The sequence below is a fragment of the Zalophus californianus genome, chromosome 8 (assembly GCF_009762305.2).
Source record: "Zalophus californianus isolate mZalCal1 chromosome 8, mZalCal1.pri.v2, whole genome shotgun sequence".
Taxonomy (NCBI): domain Eukaryota; kingdom Metazoa; phylum Chordata; class Mammalia; order Carnivora; family Otariidae; genus Zalophus; species Zalophus californianus.
Window position 1 is genome coordinate 75,900,240 of NC_045602.1, and position 19,999 is coordinate 75,920,238.

General features: G+C 45.2%; 1 long non-coding RNA gene across 1 annotated transcript; it reads right to left on the reverse strand.

Annotated features, from left to right (window-relative positions):
• Positions 1 to 5,286: 5,286 nt before the first annotated feature.
• Positions 5,287 to 11,362, reverse strand: LOC113937846. The gene is made up of 3 exons (XR_003524745.1): positions 11,209 to 11,362; positions 6,352 to 6,466; positions 5,287 to 5,657 (listed from the first exon to the last, which is right to left on the reverse strand). It is a non-coding gene; the product is annotated as an uncharacterized LOC113937846 (long non-coding RNA).
• Positions 11,363 to 19,999: the final 8,637 nt, after the last annotated feature.

A 19,999-nucleotide genomic window follows, 5' to 3' on the forward strand; every position in this document is an offset into this window, starting at 1 on the left:
CATCAGACAGTCAGCGTGTGCTCCGAGAACTCGAGACCATTTTAAATATGAACTGGAGCCACACATACCCAGGAAGATGAATCCACATGTACTTCTCTTCCGTCTATTATTACTAGGACGGTTGCTCACATATTTCTAAACGCAGTTCTGGTTAAAAATAAATTCTGTAAACTAGGAATGTGGGGTGTGTCTACCTCCATAAAAATCCCTTTGTTCTCTGTGCAGAATTGAGCAGAGATGCAGAAGTAGAAAGCAGGGCTGTATTTCAGGAAAAGATCCTGGGCCAGTGCTTTGGCATCCGTCTTTCTGTTAGCAGGAGGGGTCACTGAGTCTGGGAGAGCTCGGGATGTTTCAGGGTTTTATAGCAGAGACTGCTTGACTTCCTTCCCTGACTGCTCAGTTTGGACGGGAAGAAATTCCATAAGAGAGGGTACAGGAATAGACACAGCATGGCAGGCTAAAGCAAGGAAGCTGACATGATCAAGCATCCTCCAGGAGCAGGCGGGCCAGGGCTGAATCAGCTAAGTCCAGAAGCTGCTATCGGCTCCTTGAGAGGCCAGCACGTTTCGGGAGAGGAGCTGTTCTGGTGGAGACCCTCTGCTGACTGAGGCCTCTCCTCTGCATGAATTGAACCATGCACATTTTGAATGAGCTTTGCTCCCCTTGACATTGGAGTCCTCATCTTCTATGACAGACCCACTCAGCCCCGGGGACAGGAAGACCAGGGTTCCAGCGTCGATCCTTGTAGGGAGGACCCGGAGCAGGGCAATGAATCCTGCGGGTATGGTAGACCATGCTCAGTGAAAGTGGAAACCAGAGAGGGTCGACACTGGTTTGACACTGTTCTCAACAAACCCCTGGATTGTGCACAGTCCAAGATTATTAGTTAGGCAACCGAAAGGTCGTGGACCCACAGGGCAACTAGCAATAGTACAGAGCCAAAAAGGGGAAAAGAGAGGTGTCAGAGGCAGCTCTCTGTGAACGCTGAATTGTGTTTTTAGTTTTTGGAAGCTATTGAATTTGTGATCGCCTGTGCTGGAGCCAGTATTGGTCCCTAAGACCTTCTGAAGAAACCACCCTTGGTTGTTTAATAACTGATCTCAGCTGTTTGGGGAGACCGCAGTGTCAAGGGTTCATGTATTTGCTCTTATGTGGCCCCTCGCAAGAAGCCACAGAAGGTCAGCTGGAGTTGGGGTCTCTCTCTCTCTTTTTTTTTTATTTTTTTTTCTGATGGGCAACAACTTTATTTTTTTAATATTTTTATTTATTTGTCAGAGAGAAGAAGAAGAAGAAGAGAGAGAGGCAGGCAGAGGGAGAAGCAGGCTCCCCACTGAGCAAGGAGCCCGATGCGGGACTCGATCCCAGGACCCTGGGATCATGACCTGAGCTGAAGGCAGATGCTTAACCGACTGAGCCACCCAGGCGTCCCTCTCTCTTTCTTTTTAAGCAAACTCTACGCCCAACAAGGAACTCGACTTCACAACTCCGAGATCAAGAGTCGCATGCTCTACCGACTGAGCCAGCCAGGCACCCCAGAAGCTAGGTTCTTAAATGGAGATGAAAAGCTGTGATTGAAGAATGACCCATTTGGGGAAAATAAAGCCGATGATGGGAAATGGGCTGCATCTTAGGTTGAGTCTCCTTTTTTAGTGAGTCCTGAGGTAGAGGGCATTTGGGGGCTGAGAACTCAGAATGTCAGCTAAATTTGGCCTCCGCAAAGAGAAATTAGGTCACAAGCACAATACTTTTGACCAAAGGTACTGCAAAGAAAGAAATTTAAAGTAGTTGCTAATGAACAAACAAGGCAGTTGTTAATACGAGGAAAAACAAAAAGTAACAAAGAAAAATAATAGTACACTACGATGCTCTGCTTTCCTTGCATATGTATAATGATGTAAACACCAAACGTTAATTTAACCAAAAATTATAATATGCTGATGTAGGGAGGACCAGGAAAGGGATGGTTGAAAAGAACACTAAATTCTCATTTACCGATACAGGAAATGAAAGAGAATAGCCCATGTGGATTATTTAAAATATGGCAATGTGTAAATGCCATAAAAAAAACCAGGAAGACTTAGGGGTGTGAGAGGGAATGAGGAAGGAAACTGCCACAGTTCACTGGACTTTTAGTGTTATTTGACTTTTTTTTTAAAGATTCTATTTATTTATTTATTTGAGAGAGAGCACGAGGTGGAGAGGTGGGGAGGGGCAGAGGGGAAGCAGAATCCCCGTTGAGCAGGGAACCCAAAGTGGGGCTCAACCCCAGGACCCCAAGACCGTGACCTCAGCCAAAGGCAGATACTTAACCGACTGAGCCACCCAAGTGCCATTATTTGACTTTTTAAATTACATGTATGTGTTCGTTAAAACAATTTTTAAGTGGTGTTGCTCCCAAAGGACAAGCCAAAACAGAACATCTTTACAGTTAGAAGTGTGTTGAAAAGACAAATTAACTTCAAGCCCTAAATACCCTGGATAACAAGGGCAATCGGGAAGCAAGAGGAAGGCTTAAAGCTCCCTTAGTTGATTTACACACAGTTTGATAACCGTTCAGTTTAATAAAAAGAATCCTTAGTTCATACCTAGATCTTGCATAATTTTAAGATTTGTTATTGCTTATGTAGTATTTACAAGAGAAAGAATTAAAACTTGCTTTAAAAAGAGATCGTTTGGGGACATACTGAGCGGATCATATTCTATATATCTACTTCTTTAATTGTCCACACAGGGAGAGTGCCTCACCAGGGGCCCAAGCATCCATACGCATCATCATTTTTCATCAAGGACCAGCTATCTGAAGAGCAAGCATACTGGCCAGGAAGAATTAATCATCTTCCATAAGACTTGAGTCTATGATTGCCATAGATTTCATTCATTTCTTCCTTCCGATCTCTCTTTCAGAAATGTACAGTGTAAAGGAACCTGCCAAAACATGTCTTTGGGTGCAGGTGACACCATTTAAGCAAACCTGCTGCGACCTGGAGTGGATAACCAGTGTTGAGTGGACCTTTACCCTTTAACACGGGGTTCTTCAACTTCAGCACTACTAACATTTTGGTCAGATAATTCTTTGTTGTGGGGGTCTGCACTGCACATAGTAGGACATTTAGCAGTGTCCCTGGCCTCACACATTAGATGTCAATGGCATCCTTCTCCCCAGTGGTGACAACCAAACACTGTCGTTGGTAGCTCGTCAAAGATTTAGGCTTAGTCTATATTACTTATTCTGCAGCAAAGAACATCTAAACAGTGATTAAAATTTATTATACCATTCTGCATCTGATAACTGAGACATGTTAAGGGAGAAGTTTCTCCCTAAAGTATAATTAGGCTATGTAAATTACCTAAGTATTTTTAAATCTGGAATAAAGTTGAAAATGAAAAGAATCTCATCATGACATTCTGAACCACTGGTTAGATCTTTCTCCAGGGAGGAGAATCTTGCTCCCGACATCTTTATAATCTCCCCCTCAGCTGAGCTTGCTTCGGCTTTCAAGAAAGCTGGAGTAGAACCCGTAAGAGGCTTGAGTGGGCAACAGGCACTCCAGTAAGGATTCCCTGGCCAGAGTGGGGAGGGCTGGGTCTGGGACATAAATAGCTGCTTCATCATCAAAGCCTCCTCCTGCCCAGGAGAAGGCTTTCATGAGAACTCGGGCTCATTGTGTGAAAATTCAGATGACTGAACTATAATTAGCTCGATTAGTCAACATTTTAATTCATAGGATTCTGGCTTTGATGTGCTCCTTTCTCACAGAATCAAAGCTAATAATTCTGGAATCATAATTGGGAGCTGAGTGCCAGCTTGAAGCTTGGGGAGCTCCCTCACCTTCTTGGCAAGCCCTGCTTCCAAGATGTTGCTTCCTGGCCATGAATGAACCCGGCCCAGGCACCTCCACCTTGCCCTTTGGCTCCCTGCTTCAGAGGACATTTCCTGAGCATCTCCTCTCTGTGAGTCAAGATCTCCAGCATTTATGTTCTAAATTTGCAGTGGTTGACATTAAGCTATGATGCCAGTACCTCCAAAGCCTGAGCACTTAATAGATGCTCCATAAACCTTTTTTTGGATATTGCTAAACAAACAGTGGAGCAGATCATTGGTTGGTTGTCTATCCAATAACCATCCCTCCTGCTTCAGGAATAAAAGCTGATTGAAACAACCAATTGCAGTGATTGTCTTCTTGTTCAAGCATAAGTTCATGAGATCATTCTGGTTGATGGGATAGGATAAGTATGCCGGGTGGATTCTCAGAAAGATTTCCTTGCTTCAACAGGCATATATAGGAAGAGACGGTCCTCTCCCGCTATTGGATGTGGTTGTGTTTCTAAGTGACATCTAGAATTGTGCCCACCATCTTGAAAGCATGAGGAAGACGACCAGGGGATGAAGCAGACAGGCCGAGGATGCAGGTCAGAGAGATGGAAGAATGCATGGCCTTTATGACATTGTTAAGCTACGGATCAGCCATCCCTGAGGTTACCTCTGGATTTCTCAAGTAGATGATACATTTTCCTTACTCTTAAGTTCAGGTGGATTGTCTGTGCTTATAGTTGAAAGCATCCTAGTTGATATAAGTGACTTGCCAGATTTTTTCATATAGGAAGGGATTTAGGTAAAAGGCTAGCCTGATGGGAACTTTATTATATCTGCTACTGCTTACTGAGTACCAACCATGCACCCGTGCGGAAACCATATGAACATTGACTCTGATCCTCACAATAACTCCACGAGGTAATTTTTATTATTTGCATTTCAAAGATGGGAAAACTGAGGCTCTGAGACATAGAGAGCACCAGTGACTGTGCAGTGTAGCTCACATTCAAACGCACATCTAATATGACTCCATGCTTCTCTCTACATTCTACTTCTTTTTAAAAAAATTTTTTTAAAGATTTTATTTATTTATTTGACAGAGAGACACAGCGAGAGCAGGAACACAAGCAGGGGGAGTGGGAGAGGGAGAAGCAGGCTTCCCGCCGAGCAGGGAGCCCGATGTGGGACTCGATTCCAGGACCCTGGGATCATGACCTGAGCCGAAGGCAGACGCCCAACGACTGAGCCACCCAGGCACCCACTTTTTTAAATTTTTTAAAAAAGATTTCTTTCTTTGTTTGAGAGAGAGCGTGCGCGAGTAGGGGGACAGGCAGAGGGAGAAACTCGAGCCAACTCCCCTGCTGAGCACAGAGCCCCACACAGGGCTCAATCTCACGACCCTGAGATTTTGACCTGAGCCAAAATCAGGTGTTGGACACTCAACCAACTGAGTCACCCAGGCGCCCCTACATTCTATTTCTCATTAGCGTTCCAAAGACACAGAACAAGAGATGAGGACAAGTGTGCAGAGGAAGGCTCCTTGGCTCAAGGGTAGGGGACGGAAGGAACAAAGGAGTGGAAATCCCATCCCTTAAAACTGTCTCGATGGGGAACAAAACCACCATCCTCACCCAAAACACCCCTTACCAGAGACCCTGGATGCCACTTCCAAGCAAGAAGGAGGAACGGGAAACCCTCAGACATTTTGTCACTGGAGCTCCAGACTGGTCCTGCGAACTTGGCCATGACACTTACAATGTATAACGGTTAAAGACCACCACTGGCTTCTCTCAAGCATTTCTCACTGAGAGAAATCCCGCCTCTCATCCTCATGACGCAGTCTCTGCAGACAAGATTAAAAAGAGCTGTTTCCTGTGTTTGCCTCACCCTTGCCCATTCCCTCTTTGCCCTAACGCTTTCCCCCAGGACACAAAAACAAGGCACCCAGGACCGATGAAGAATAGCGATGCTAAGCTCCTGGGACTAAGCTCTGGTCCCAAGTCTGCTCTGGGTTTGCTCAAGAGAAGATTCTGGCAAAGGCTTGGAAAGTGCTATAGACTGAGTTTTATGTTCTGGAGACCCTACAGGACAGGCGTGGGGAAGGGTGAGGGCTTCTTCTGCACACAGCCCTATTGCGGCACGGCCTCACCTTATATGACCCTGACTGGGAAAATGAATGAATTCCTTATCCTATCCTCCCTGCTTCCATTTTCTTCCCTTGTAAAACAGGAATAATAAGGGCCAGTTGACCATAAAAATGCAGAGATGAATGTCAGCATCTGACTGCTGTGAGCTGCCAGGGCTGTGGGGTGGCACAGATTGGAGCTCATCCCTGTGCCATCTCCCAGGGTTTCTCCCTGGCTACCTTCCCCTCTCCAACTCCCATCAGCCTCAGGCTTCCAATGATCAGCAAAGATGGAAGTTTCCTCACATTTCCTGAGGCACTGTGAAGAACTGCTAAATGAGCTCATCTCTTCACACTCTACACCCCAAGAGCTCTCAAGGAGTAGGCTTGCTGGCCTGGCACGCTGACAAACCTGGAGAGGCAGGAGGGGGTCTCGGCCTCCTGGATCCCGCACATCCACGGAAGCTGAGGCAGGAAGATGTGTCAACCCAGAGTGTTGTCCCAACGGGCCAAATGCGGCTGAGAGGCTGAAAAAAGATAAAAAGGTCACCATTAGATGGAGCAACATGGAGCTTATTGGTGACTGAGAAGAGTGGCTTGGGAGAGCAATTTGAGACTGAAATGCTAATGGATCTATTGAGGAGAGAACAAGAGGGAAGAAGTGTTTACAGACAACGCTTGGAAGAAATTTTGCTTTGGGACCAGAGAAATGGAAGAAGATGTGAAATCAAAGAAGAGTTTAAGATAAGAGATATTAGAGCATCTTTTTTTTTTTTTAAGATTTTATTTATTTGTCAGGGTGAGAGAGAGAGAATAAGCAGGGGGAGCAGTAGAGGGAGAGGAAGAAGCAGGCTCCCCGCTGAGCAGGGAGCCCGATGTGAGGCTTGATTCCAGGACCCTGGGATCATGACCTGAGCCGCAGGCAGATGCTTAACCAACTGAGCCACCCAGGCGTCCCAAGATATTAGAGCATCTTTGTATGCTGATGAGACTTTTCCTTTCCGGAGGGAGAAACTGACAATGCAGGAGAAAGAAGTGATGTTTACAGAGGGCAGCCTTTAGGAAGGGGAGAAGTGCGTTGGTACTTGGTTCTTCCAGTGTGAGATCTTTCTGGCAACTTCACTTGCTCTGGTCTTCTGATGGACATCTGCTCTGTATGCCCTCAAGTGGCAGCCTAATCAAGGACAGGGCCAAGAGGTACTGGAAGGATTCCATGCCTCCCTTAGCTTTCCATGCTGGTCCCGGGATCCAAGCTGCGGCAATCTGCTGCACGGTTTGCTTTCTGATTTCCCAGGGCGTTGTCCCTAAAGGGCTGGGGCAGGTGAATCTGCCCCGTATTTTTCAAAGGTCAAACATGTTCAAAGGCCTGATCTCCCTCAGTAATATAACCCTGAATATGGGTTGGCCATCTGCATTCATTGACTCCTTTACTCTTATCATCCAACCTTGCAGATGGGGAAAGTTAGGCATGGAAATGTTAAATGAATTGCCAAAAGTCATGCATCCGGTAGGTGGAGGAGCTGGAATTTGAACCCAAGCCATCTGGCTCTGGGAGCCCACCTCTTCCACGCCTCCCTCCCCCACCCCCGCCCCGCCCTAATCTGTTTCTTCCCTTTAGCCCTTTTCCCAGAAGTCGTAGGATCCTCTCTGACGGAACCCTGGTGGCCTGTCATGACTCAGAAGGCCCTAAGTCTGGGGCATCAACCTCACTCTGCAGTGCCAGGACTCCCTCCCCCTCCCCCAAAGAACATCCTGGAGCCCTTGCAATGAAAGGTCATTCTGATTCACCTGTGACCAATCCTGTACCCATGAGGAATGCTGCCCATGCAGGGAGGGAGGACTCAGAGCTGCTGCTTTCCTGCCTTCCCGTTTCTATCAGGCCAGACCTGGGCAGGACACGATGGCACAGTCAAATTGGGTAATTTGAAGAAAGTTGAATAGAGGGGCTAGTTACAAAGGTGTGGGCAGGATGTAGGGAAACCACAGAGGCAGGGCAAGAAGTCACAGCTACTTGACCACCCCGAGGCCTGAAGGGGCAAGGGGAGGTGTAGTCACCGAAACCCTAGTGTGTGCCCAGTGCGCTTAGAGCCACCTGACCAGAGCTGTGATCATGAGAAAAGGGACGCAGCCAGCCCCAGGGATGCCCCCACCGAGGCCTCCCTCCTGTGTCTCCCTCCCTCTGTTCTCCCATCCAGGATACCCACTGGCTAAACCCAACCCAAAGCCAAAGGGTGAGCGAGGGAACCCACTGATAAGGTCTGCAGCACAGACCAGGGTAGGGAAGGATGGAGAGTGGATCTAGAAGGGCAAACAGAAGTATCTAGCATATAACTGACTTCTTATCGAGGGTGGTGGAGAAAAATACGGGGCTCTGGAGCCAGGCGGCCTGACTTCAAGTGCCAATTGCCTCTTATAGGCCACGGGACCCTGGGCAAGTTACTTAACCTCTCTATGCGTTTTCCCATCAGTTTTCCCATCTGTAAAGTGGGGATTGTAACCTCAACCTCACAAAGTTATAATGAGCATTCATGCTTAGTTGATCTCCCTTAGAGATAACTTAGGTAAAGCACTTAGCATACAGTAGGTACTCAATAAATGCTGATCCCTTTCCTCTCTCACCTCCTTCAGGTAAAATGTGTGGGGATGAGGCCCTATACTTTGAATGTGGGAGCATTGTACGTAGTCCATAAACATTGCTCGGTTGATGGCTGAAGGGCCATCTGTTCCTTGGAGGCTTCCGAACATCCTTCAGATGACCTGTCCTTGGAGCCTGCAACAGTTAACTGTGGCTTAAAAAGTTCTTGCTGGGATTGCTGGTATGGTTCTGTCTCCTACCATGGGTGGTTGCAAGGTTACTGAAATACCTGCCTTATAATTTATTAATTTGTGTGCTTGTTTTATGCTGTGTCTCTATTTGTTTTCTAACAATTAAAAAGTTCTTTAAAATCATTTTTAAATTTCATATAACCATAAAAAATTTAAAAATTTCATTGTTTGCTTTCTCTCCACTTGCTCTGCCCTGTGATTAGGATGGATCTGAATTATCATGAGGTTCGAGACAAAAGGCATTTAAAAAGGCAAGTTTAGGGGTGGTAAGTGTCTCTGGGGCCATTTTTTTTTCTATTCCTGTATTACCTCCTCTTCACAGATGCAGGAAACTGAAGCCAGGTCTCCATGCTTGTCCTATAAGCAAGCAGCTCTAGGGAATGCTCCCTACTAGAGGCAGCTATTAGGTTATGCTCCCCACTCCTGAACCTTCTTTGGAGAATTCCATGGTTCAAATCCTTGCCCTTCGATGCACCATTTGACCCTGAGCAAGTGTCTCTTTCCTCTTTCCACCTCCTTCCATCACCTTAGAGCCCCAGAGTGCCCGGGGTGCCAGGCTCCCATTGTCTACCAAGCTGCTCTGCCATTGTTGCCAAGCCCTGTTCCCAACCCACTTTTTTAAAAAAGTATTTTATTTATGGGGGCACCTGGGTGGCTCAGTTGTTAAGCGTCTGCCTTCGGCTCATGTCATCATCCCAGGGTCCTGGGATCGAGCCCCGCAGCGGGCTCCCTGCTCAGTGGGGAGCCTGCTTCTCCCTCTCCCACACCCCCTGCTTGTGTTCCCTCTTTTGCTGTCTCTCCCTCTCTCTCTCAAATAAATAAATAAATAATTTGAGAGAGAGAGAGAGAGAGAGAGAGAGAGAGAGAGAGAACATGATCTGGGGAGGGGCAGAGGGAGGAGAAGCAGACTCCCCTGCTGAGCAGGGAGCCCGATGAGGGGCTCGATCCCAGGACCCTGAGATCATGACCTGAGCTGAAGGCAGATGCTTAACGAATGAACCACCCAGGCACCCCCCAACTCACTTTTTTTTTTAAGATTTTATTTATTTATTTACTTGACAGAGAGAGAGAGAGCACAGAGGGAGAAGCAGAGGGAAAGGGAGAAGCAGGCTGCCTGTAGAGGAGGGAGCCTGATGTGGGGCTCGATCTCAGGACCCTGAGATCATGACCTGAGCCCAAGGCAGACGCTTAACCGACTGAGCCACCGAGGAGCCCCCCCACCCAACTCACTCTTAAGTAGACACCCAAGTGGAGGTATGCTTTTCCAAACTATTTACCTTACATTCTCCTTTTCTGTTGTAAATCTCTTTCAACTCTTCTTTCAGCACGTGCTTTCCAAAAGGAGCGAAAATTCCCTATGACGATAAGCTTATACCACCAAGACTCAAAGTTCTGTAGTGGCGGGGACTGTGACTTTCCATGTTTTTATAACCTTCTATTGCCTGCCTGAGTAGCTGACACAGATCAGGTGCTCGAGAAATGGTCGTGGCCTCGAACTGAAGAGAATTTTCCTTCCCTTCCTGCCCACGTGAAAACCATCTATCTCTCCAGGCCAGTGCCATCACTCCAGCGGACTTCACAAGACCCGATTGAGAGGGACTCTGCCCTCTCTGGGAGGCTTTCTGTAAGCCCAGCAGTTGCGGGAGTGCTAAAAGGATGAGATGGGGGCTGGACAGAGAGGAATAGGCACTTAAAAAACTTGGAGGCTCATTTATTTTTAACATTATAGATTTTCTCTTGCTTTCCTTGAGCATATGATGTGTCTCCCTTCTTCTTGTAAAGGATTGCATAACTGAGGACTTCTATTTGTTTATTTTGCCTCCTGCACAGTCATCCGCAAACTCTGGCGCCTTCCATCTCCTACCCACCAAAGCTGGCGAAGAGCAGAAACTCCAGGGCTTCTGATGCTTTTACTGGGGCTCACACAACGCAGGCCTGGAGATGAGAGAGTGAGCGAGGCCACTTAGCTCCTCTGGGCCTCACCTGTCCTCATCAGTAGCTGGGTAGCGTGGGAGTAATAAATAAGTGGTGCTTGTTGTGTTGGCATGAAAAGTTCCAGCCTGTGAAATGTGTGATGTATGAGACATTGAGATCCAGTTCCTGGGCAAGGGCATCTGAGGCAGGCGCCTCTCGGAGCCCCTGAGCTTCACAGTGTCTCCCCACAGTGAATCAGGACACAGATTGGCCAGATCAGCTGTTTTCCTTATTCCTCCAAGTTCCAAAGTCCAAATGCTTTCCTGCTGAGTAATTATTTTATACGGGGGGGGGGGGGGGGGGGGCGGGAAGTGCAAAAGGCAGACTCCTCCTGCGGGCTCTTGGTTGGCTCTGGAGATGTCACCCAGACACCACTGTAGTATCTGGCCTCCCCACTCTCCCTAGTTCATGCCACCCTCATTCGGGCTCCAAAACGACAGTGACCCCGACACAAGCCCATAGCACATACCAAAGCGCAGCTTTCCCATCTCCTAAAGATGAAATTCCAAGTGTTTGCGAGTCAATACTCCCCGCAGCAAAATTTCATTGTCAAGAAGGACATCGTGCTTGTCCGGACGCCCACAAGAAGGGCCTTTTGCCAAAACGAATGGGAAATCATTGGCCCAATTAACATCCTGTGATCTTAGATCTAAAAATGACCCGGAGCCGGGTAAACAAGGTGACGTAAGGTGCCGGGCGGGGAGTGGCTCTCTACTGCCACCTGGAGGAGAGCGTTTGCAATGGCGCGGAGGCTCCGGGCGGCGGGGAGGCGTACCTCTGCCCGCTCTTAAGACCTGGTGACAACAGGCGCGAGTGGGGCAGTCCCGGGGAGAGGAAGGAAAACACGGAGGAGCCCAAACAGAGGGCAAGGACGCGCCTCCGCGACCTCAGCTAGAGGAAAACGAGGTCTGGGTGATCGGGCCTTTGGACATGTGGAGTTGACCCTTGCTGGTTCCTCCTTGGGAACATTCCTTTTATAAAAGGACTCGGGCACCATGAACTCTTGTTGGAAAAAAAAATCGTGGCTTAAAACTACTGGGGCAGGATCCCCAACGCTGGAGACCCCTGATAAAAACAGTTGGCAGTTTCTGAAAGGAGAAGCAGTAGCATGGCTATGCCAGTTTAAACACAGGGCCACCGGATTTTCTGTTTTAGTTTGGGCTTGGCAGTGACTTAAGTGGGGGAGTGAGTGCAGGAGTGTAACAGTCCTAATTTACTTTCTTGTCAGGCTAATGTGAGAATGAGGCTGCAGAGCTTTCTGCATTACGCAACCGGCATGCTGGGAGATGCCCCAGAAATATGCTAGGGGCTAGCAGAAGGTCAACTGAGCGTTATTACTTTTCCCCCTGCAGATAATCCACAAAAGGAAAAGGAGTTGATTTTTAGCTTGATAAAAACGAAAATAAAACAAAACCCACTTTACTTTTAGGTTAGTCAGTTTTTGCTTCGTTGCAAACTACCTCAAAAATCTCAGTGGCTGGGGACAACACACATTTATTTTTCCTGCTAATGGGTCTGCAGGGCAGCCTTGGTGTGATCTCAGCTGGGCTCACCTGGGCTGGCTGAGCTAGGCTGGACTCCTGGCTTAGGGTCAGATACAGGTTCCACCTGGTTCTGTTTCCGGACCCAGGATGAAAGGACAAAGGCTACCTGAGGCAAGCTCTTCTGGCAGAGGGCGTTACCTGTTCAAGAGGCCGAGTCAAAGCTGGCAAACACGTTTGGAGCCTCTGTGTGTCATGTCAGCTAATATTCCATTAGCTAAGGCCAGCCTACCATCAGTGGGGGTGGGGGTGGGGGAGTGGGGTATACTCTGCTGACTCTAGTAGGCTGATCTAGACTCTGGAATTTAACCAATGGGTTAAATTCACTACAGACCATCTGCTTCTTGTGGAAGAATTGCAAAGTGAGGATGGCCTTATATAATCGTTATGCAGTACTGGTGGTCCTCAACGTGAATTCAGTTTTGCCCGATGGACACTTTTTTTTTAAGTTTATTATTATTTTTTTTTCATAATCTCTACACCCAACAGTGAGGCTCGAACACACAACCCTGAGATCAAGAGTCCCATGCTCGCAATGTCCACAATAGCCAAACTGTGGAAAGAGCCAAGATGTCCATCGACAGATGAATGGATAAAGAAGATGTGGTATATATACACAATGGAATATTATGCGGCCATCAAAAGGAATGAGATCTTGCCATTTACAACGACGTGGATGGAACTGGAGGGTGTTATGCTGAGTGAAATAAGTCAATCAGAGAAAGACATGTATCATATGACCTCACTGATATTAGGAATTCTTAATCTCAGGAAACAAACTGAGTGTTACTGAGTGGTGGGGGGTGGGAGGGATGGGGTGGCTGGGTGATAGACATTGGGGAGGGTATGTGCTATGGTGAGCACTGTGAATTGTACAAGACTGTTGAATCACATATCTGTACTTCTGAAACAAATAATGCAAGATATGTTAAGAAAAAAGAAAAAGAAGAAGATAGCAGGAGGGGAAGAATGAAGGGGAGTAAGTCGGAGGGGGAGACGAACCATGAGAGACGATGGACTCTGAAAAACAAACTGCGGGTTCTAGAGGGGAGGAGGGTGGGGGGATGGGTTAGCCTGCTGATGGGTATTAAGGAGGGCACATTCTGCGTGGAGCACTGGGTGTTATGCACAAACAATGAATCATGGAACACTCCACAAAAACTAATGATGTAATATATGGTGATTAACATAACAATAAAAATTTAAAAAAAGAGTCCCATGCTCTACTGACTGAGCCAGCCAGGCGCCCTGCCTAATAGACACTTTCCATTTCCTTTTTGTTCACATCTATCACTTATGACATGATGTGCTCGTAATGGATAAGGGACACAGTACCCTTGTCTGTGGCCTGGTCTACTTTTTCAGGGTATACTTAAAACTCCCTGAGCCAGGACATCTGGGTGGCTCAGTCGGTTAAGCGTCTGCCTTTGGTTCAGGTCATGATCCCAGGGTCCTGGGATCAAGTCCCGCCTCGGGTTCCCTGCTCAGCCGGGAGTCTGCTTCTCCCTCTACCCTTACCCCCTGCTTGTGACCTCTCTTTCATTCTCTCCCTCAAATAAATAAAATCTTAAAAAAAACACAAAAACTCCCGGTGCCAGCAAGTCAGTCTGGCTATGCAGATATCACTTGTGGAATGAAAAGGACAGGGAGGGATTCCTCGAGGAGGCAGCGTGGTATGCTGAGAAGAGTCCTAGACTCGAGAATCAAGAGACCTGGGTTTCTAGTCCTGATTCTGCCAGGGTTGGAATTTGGAAGGGTCAGCAGGAACCAGCAACCAGGTGCTTTTCAAGTCTTGCTGAGAAGCTTGGACTTTATCCTGTGCACTGGGGCACAACAGGGTCAGCTCAGAGTTTGTTTGTTTTTTTTTTTTTAAGGCCTTTTTGGCAGCAGTGTGGAGGGCGGATTGAAGGAGAAAAATTGGATTGGAGGCAAGGAGATGAGCTAGGATTTCGTCCAGGTGAAAGGTAATGAGGGCAGAGACCAGGAAGGAAGCCCTGGAGATGGAAAAAGGGGTGAATAAAGACTCTTTAGAAGCAGAACTGACAGGAAGAACTTAAAGACAATTGATTATGGGGAGAAGGAGAAAGACAAGGGCACGGGGGGAGTCAAAGATGAATCAAGGGTCCAGAGTACATCACCTAAATAGTGGCAAACGTTGTTTCTCAGTCTTTCTTACAGCTAAGTACATGTATGTATGCATGCATGGGTTGGCAGGCATTGTAAAATGTATTACTTTCCAGAACTGGTGCAGAAAAATCACACAAGGGACGCCTGGCTGGCTCAGTTGTTAAGCGTCTGCCTTCGGCTCAGGTCATGATCCCAGGGTCCTGGGATTCCATGCTCAGCAGGGAATCTGCTTCTCCCTCTCCCACTCCCCCTGCTTGTGTTCCCTCTCTCGCTCTCTCTGTTAAAAAAAAAAAAAAAAATCACACAAACTTCAGCCATTGGCAAACCTTATTCACCATCTTTGCTGTGTTCAAACACCTGCACCATTAATACTCAGCATTGTTCTTCCTTCCTTCCTTTTTTCTCTTTTTTTCTTTCTTTCTTTTCTTTCTCTTTCTTTCTTTCCTTTCTTTCTTTCTTTTCTTTTTCCTTCTTTCTTCCTTTCTTTCTTTCCTTTCTTTCTTTTCTTTCTTTACAGACTTTATTTTTAAGTAACCTCTACACTCAACGTGGGCTTCAAACTCACAATCCCGAGATCAAGAGTCCCATGCTCCACCTGAGCCAGCCAGGTGCCCCCAGCATTATTCTTTAAATGAAGTCATTTATTTAACCTAAACACTTACTGCAGGCTTATCCTTAAAACCATGTATGTGAGATCATGACTTTGTTGGGCCACTTACGTATGGAGACATAATGAATCAAATACAAGGTTGTTAAAATTTCAAAAGTGTCTGTCTACTACCTAAAAGTATTATTTCCCATGGCCACAGTGTCCAGGCCAGATTTAGGGAACCCCTGCCCCAGGCAATAGCTAAAACAACTAGGATTATACAGATTTTGCTTTCTCCGCCCTCTTGTTAGTTTCCATTCATATTGTATCAGTGTCCAGTCCTGGATGGCAGGTCTGGTCTTTGCATCCATTGTTGGCAAGGCCTTGCCCTGCAGGCAGTGACCTTTAGCAGAGCTGGGCTGGAGGTTGTCATCCAGACAAATGGGGGCTGACCTGGAATGTCTTTTTAACTCAGTGTCTCACAACATGAGGCTCTGAAAGCCACTGCAAGAGCAACCAAGCCAAATGAGCTGGGTCCCTCTCACTCTGCAGACAAGAGTGCCATCAGGGCCTTGGGATCCCCCTTTGCTTCTCCCGTGTTCTCCCTGATGTTCTTCTGGAAGCCACACACAGAGGTCTGGATGCAGAGGGTGGCAGCTTCATCTTCTTTTGTTCACTTTTGATGCCTAAAGATTTCTAGAGACCGTTTTCAAGGTAAAGTTGAATTAATTCTGCACTAATGGGTTGGCTGCCATGAGGCCTCTCACTGAACTTTTCTGAGACTCAGTTTCCCCCTGTAAAATGGGGGCTTGGGCTGGTGGTCTGGAGAGTGTCTCCCTTTCACATCTTAACCGGGCTCAACAGTTTGCGGACAGTTATGCTTCTTCTTTGAACTCCTTATTCCAGTCTTTGCCCATTTTTTATAGTATTGTTTGTTCCTCTATATAAAATTTATTATGGTCATTGTAAGTGTTTTATGCATATTTTATCATATCCCTTTGTCATTATTATTGCACATTTCCCCCCAGTATTATTTCAACCTTGTTTCTGTGAAGTAAGGAGACATTTCAATTTTTGCTGTGGAGACATTTTAACTTAAAAAAAAAAAAAAAAGCCCAACTGACAGTCTTTTCTTTGAGAATTTCTGCTTGAAAAGAACTTCCTCACTCCACGATTATAAAAAAATACACACTCAGTTTATCTTCCGAAATTTTAATGGATTCATTTATTTTATGTTTAAATTTTTAGACCTTTTAAATGGATTTTATATAAAGAGTGAGATAGACATTTTATTTTTCTTTATTTTCTTTCTCAAATAGGTACCCCATTTATTGAATAATCTATCTTTTGCATACAGATTTGAAAATATGCTCTTTATGAAATTTTTAAACATCATCTGTTATATACTTCTGGTAGTAAAAGCTATTGTCAATTATACTATGGCATATTTTAACTGTTGTGCTAATGGACTTATTATTTTTATTTAGATCTTAAACCATAGCAACAATATGTATTTCCAGCCTTACTGCATCCACTTTAATGCATTTAAACACTTAACCATAAATGATCACTATGACTGTCAATCTATAAAAACTCTCAGAAAGAGCAGTCTTCTCTTTTCCATCATGGTAATTAGTAATGGTAATCATAGCAATTAGTAGAAGTAAAGTATGAATTGTCATTGTAAAGAACGCAGTTGCTATGATTTGGGGGGAAGTAGGACTTGGAATGTAGGCAGGTTATTCCAGAGACCAGGGTTCCTGTGCACACTAGGAAGTTAGAGACCTTTTCTTCCCAGGGTGCCCCCTGCCTGCTCCAAGTAGCCACTGTTCTCTCCTTCTAGCTACCTCACTCCCTCTCAGAGAATCTACTCTCAGATCTTCATTCACACTGAGGTGTTGATGACTGGTTACTATCCAACCCAGCTATTCTCATTAAAGTGTGAAGTGTGTGGAAATTAATTTGTTACTAATAATAGAATGCTGAAGTTTGAAATACTTTACTTTTTAATCAATCTGAGTTGACTCAATGTTTCCCCTGAAATGAATTCCCCTTGAACTTATTTGCATACTTCTTTTGTGAGAGAGAAAAAAGGTGTGCTGGTCATTGTCTGTAACCTCTTTCTCACAGTGCATTGGGATATAACAATGTTCTGTTCATAGACAAGGCCACTTCCAACTGCCACTGAGTTGAGCTTATGTGGTTGCTTTCATTTTCTTTTTAATGTTGTCCCCGGATAAATTTTTAATAACATCCCCAAATCTGTATTGCAAGCGAAGAAGAATGATGTCAGAAACATATTTGTTAGTAAAATTACAACAATTATGATTATTTAACGAAAGATAAAGCGAGGACACCAATGTACACTACTATTATTCACACTGGGTGCTCAGTAAATATTTGTTAAATGAAGGAATGAATATTTAAAACTCATTAAAATCTGTGTCTCTGTAGTTGATAAATGAAATTGGGTTTGTTTATGCTTTTCTGAAATGTTCATTCACTTTTTTTCCCCTCTCACTTTTAATATAATCTGCGATATAAAAACAATAGTTTCAAAAAATGGTTTTCAAAATGAAGTTTCATATTCTTTTAAAAATAGCTTTTAAATCTTTTTCATCATAAAATCATCTATTTTAGAATAAAAGTCTGAGTGATGGAATAAGACACAGAGCACAAGAGAACGGTAATGTTTGAGGGTATAAGCATGTCAACTGGTCTCTAACTTTTTGTCTAGAATCTTTGGCCTCAGAAATATCTTGCTTTACCCTGTAAAACACTTTTATGAATACCTCATGTACTTTAGAGCCTTAAACTAGAGGGAAGAGGCCCCAAGAGTAAAATGGAGGCACTAGCCAACATGGTGAACCTCTGAAACCATGCCTTGTGGGCAGCCCCCAGCCCTTGTCCCCTTGTAGAGTCAGCCCTGCTGAGCTGCTCTGTGTTTCTGTGTTCCAGGTGCCATTTCTGATTGCAGGAAGGAAACTGGAGCTGGGACCGTTCCTGGGAGCCACCGACCAGACGTGCTGCTTCCACCGGTTGGGTAGAATATAGCCAACCCTTCCTTCCCCAGCCTGCTCACCCTGCTCCTCCCCCTGCCATCAAAGACGAGGATAATTGAGGTCTCGCTGGCTTGCAGGAGGCCTCAAGCATTCACCTCAGGGTCCCTTCCAGGGGATTCAGTGACTTGGGATTTCAGTTCCTACTCCCCAAGCAGTTTTCTCAGCACAAAAGGTTTTCAGTTCTTTTAAATTCATCTAAGGACATAAACTATGCAGAGCAGTCAGGATATAAGCCATGTGAGCAACAAATAACAAAGCACTAATTGCATCTAGTGGGCATAGAGTTTCAGTGACTTCATGTTGGCTAAATATAGGCGAACACTTGGTGTGTTGTGCATGCCAGGGGGAACCATGATGCAATTACCCCCTCCCTTTGATGGAGGGGGAGGACCCGGGTCAGAAGGCAAGAATGAGATTGCCTAATAAATGGTCACTTGTGATGGTCCCCAACTCCACTTGCGTCCAAGGTTTGTACACACACACACACACACACACACACACACACACACTAAAACAAAGCAAACATGACTGTACAGCTTTAAAACAGCATAAATACTCAGCTTCTGACCAGGGTTAAAAATAATTGCTTTATTTAAAAATTTAATGATTTCAATTTTCTTTTTAATCTTTATTATATAAGAAATTCACATCAACCTTAGAAAATTTAGAAAAAAGAATGGTGACGAATTCTTATCAAGCACTTAAAAGGTGCCAGGCACTCCCTGCTGTAGAGGCTTTCCATCATCAACCCATTTAATCCTAACAATAACTCTCTGAGCTAGGGACAATCATTATTCCTGTTTAACAGCTAAAAAAGAACAAGGGATGAGTTCTGTAACTTGTTCAAGGTCACCTACTTAGAAAAGTGAATACTGGGAGTTGAACTCAAGTGGGCCTGATAGAGAATTTCATGCTCTTGAACTCTAGACCAGTGCTGCTCAATAGATACATACTGTGAGCCACGTATATAATGTAGAATTTTCTAGTAGTGACATTAAAAGAAGTAAAAAGAAACAAGTGAGATTGCTTTTGATAATGTTTTATTTAGCTGGTGTATCCAAGATAGAATCATTTCAACATTCAATCAGTATAAAAACTAAACTAAATGAGATATTTCACATTCTTCTTTTCATACTAAGCCTTAAAAACTCAGTGTGTATTTTACACTTACTTCTCAGTTAGGACTAGACAAATTACAAGTGCTCAATTAGACATGTATCTAGTGGCTACTGTATCGGGGGGCAGTGCAGATACAGCACATTTCCATCACGGCAGACAGTTCCATCGGACAGTGCTACTCTAGGTCATACTGACCAGTCAAAATAGAAAAAAGTCACATAAACTCCCCGTCTATTTCAACATATCATATCCTTCCTGCATTCTTTGTATGTATTTACGTGTATAAATATGTTTTCTAACAGATGAGGGTCATACTGTGAATATCGTTTTAATCAATTTACTTCTTTAATGATAGTGTGCAACCTTCCAGTGGTTTTGTCTCCCTGTATGTATGTGAGGCAATGCTGATGTGCTGAAAATAACATAGGACTTGGGAGTCAGAGGACTCCATCATTTTCCATCTGTGTGATATTGGACAAGCTATTCTCTGACCCTCAGTTATCTCATGTGAGGATTAAATAGGATAATGTACGTGAAATGTGTTTTATAAATGAAGGCTCTGGGGTGGCTGGGTGGCTCAGTCGTTAAGCGGCTGCCTTCGGCTCAGCTCATGATCCCAGGGTCCTGGGATCGAGCCCCGCATCGGGCTCCCTGCTCAGCGGGAAGCCTGCTTCTCCCTCTCCCACTCCCCCTGCTTGTGTTCCCTCTCTCGCTGTGTCTCTCTCTGTCAAATAAATAATTTTTTCTAAATGAAGGCTATTTTGGTTTTTTTAACTATTATTTTTTAAATTTATTTTTACGTAAAGCTCTATACCCAACATA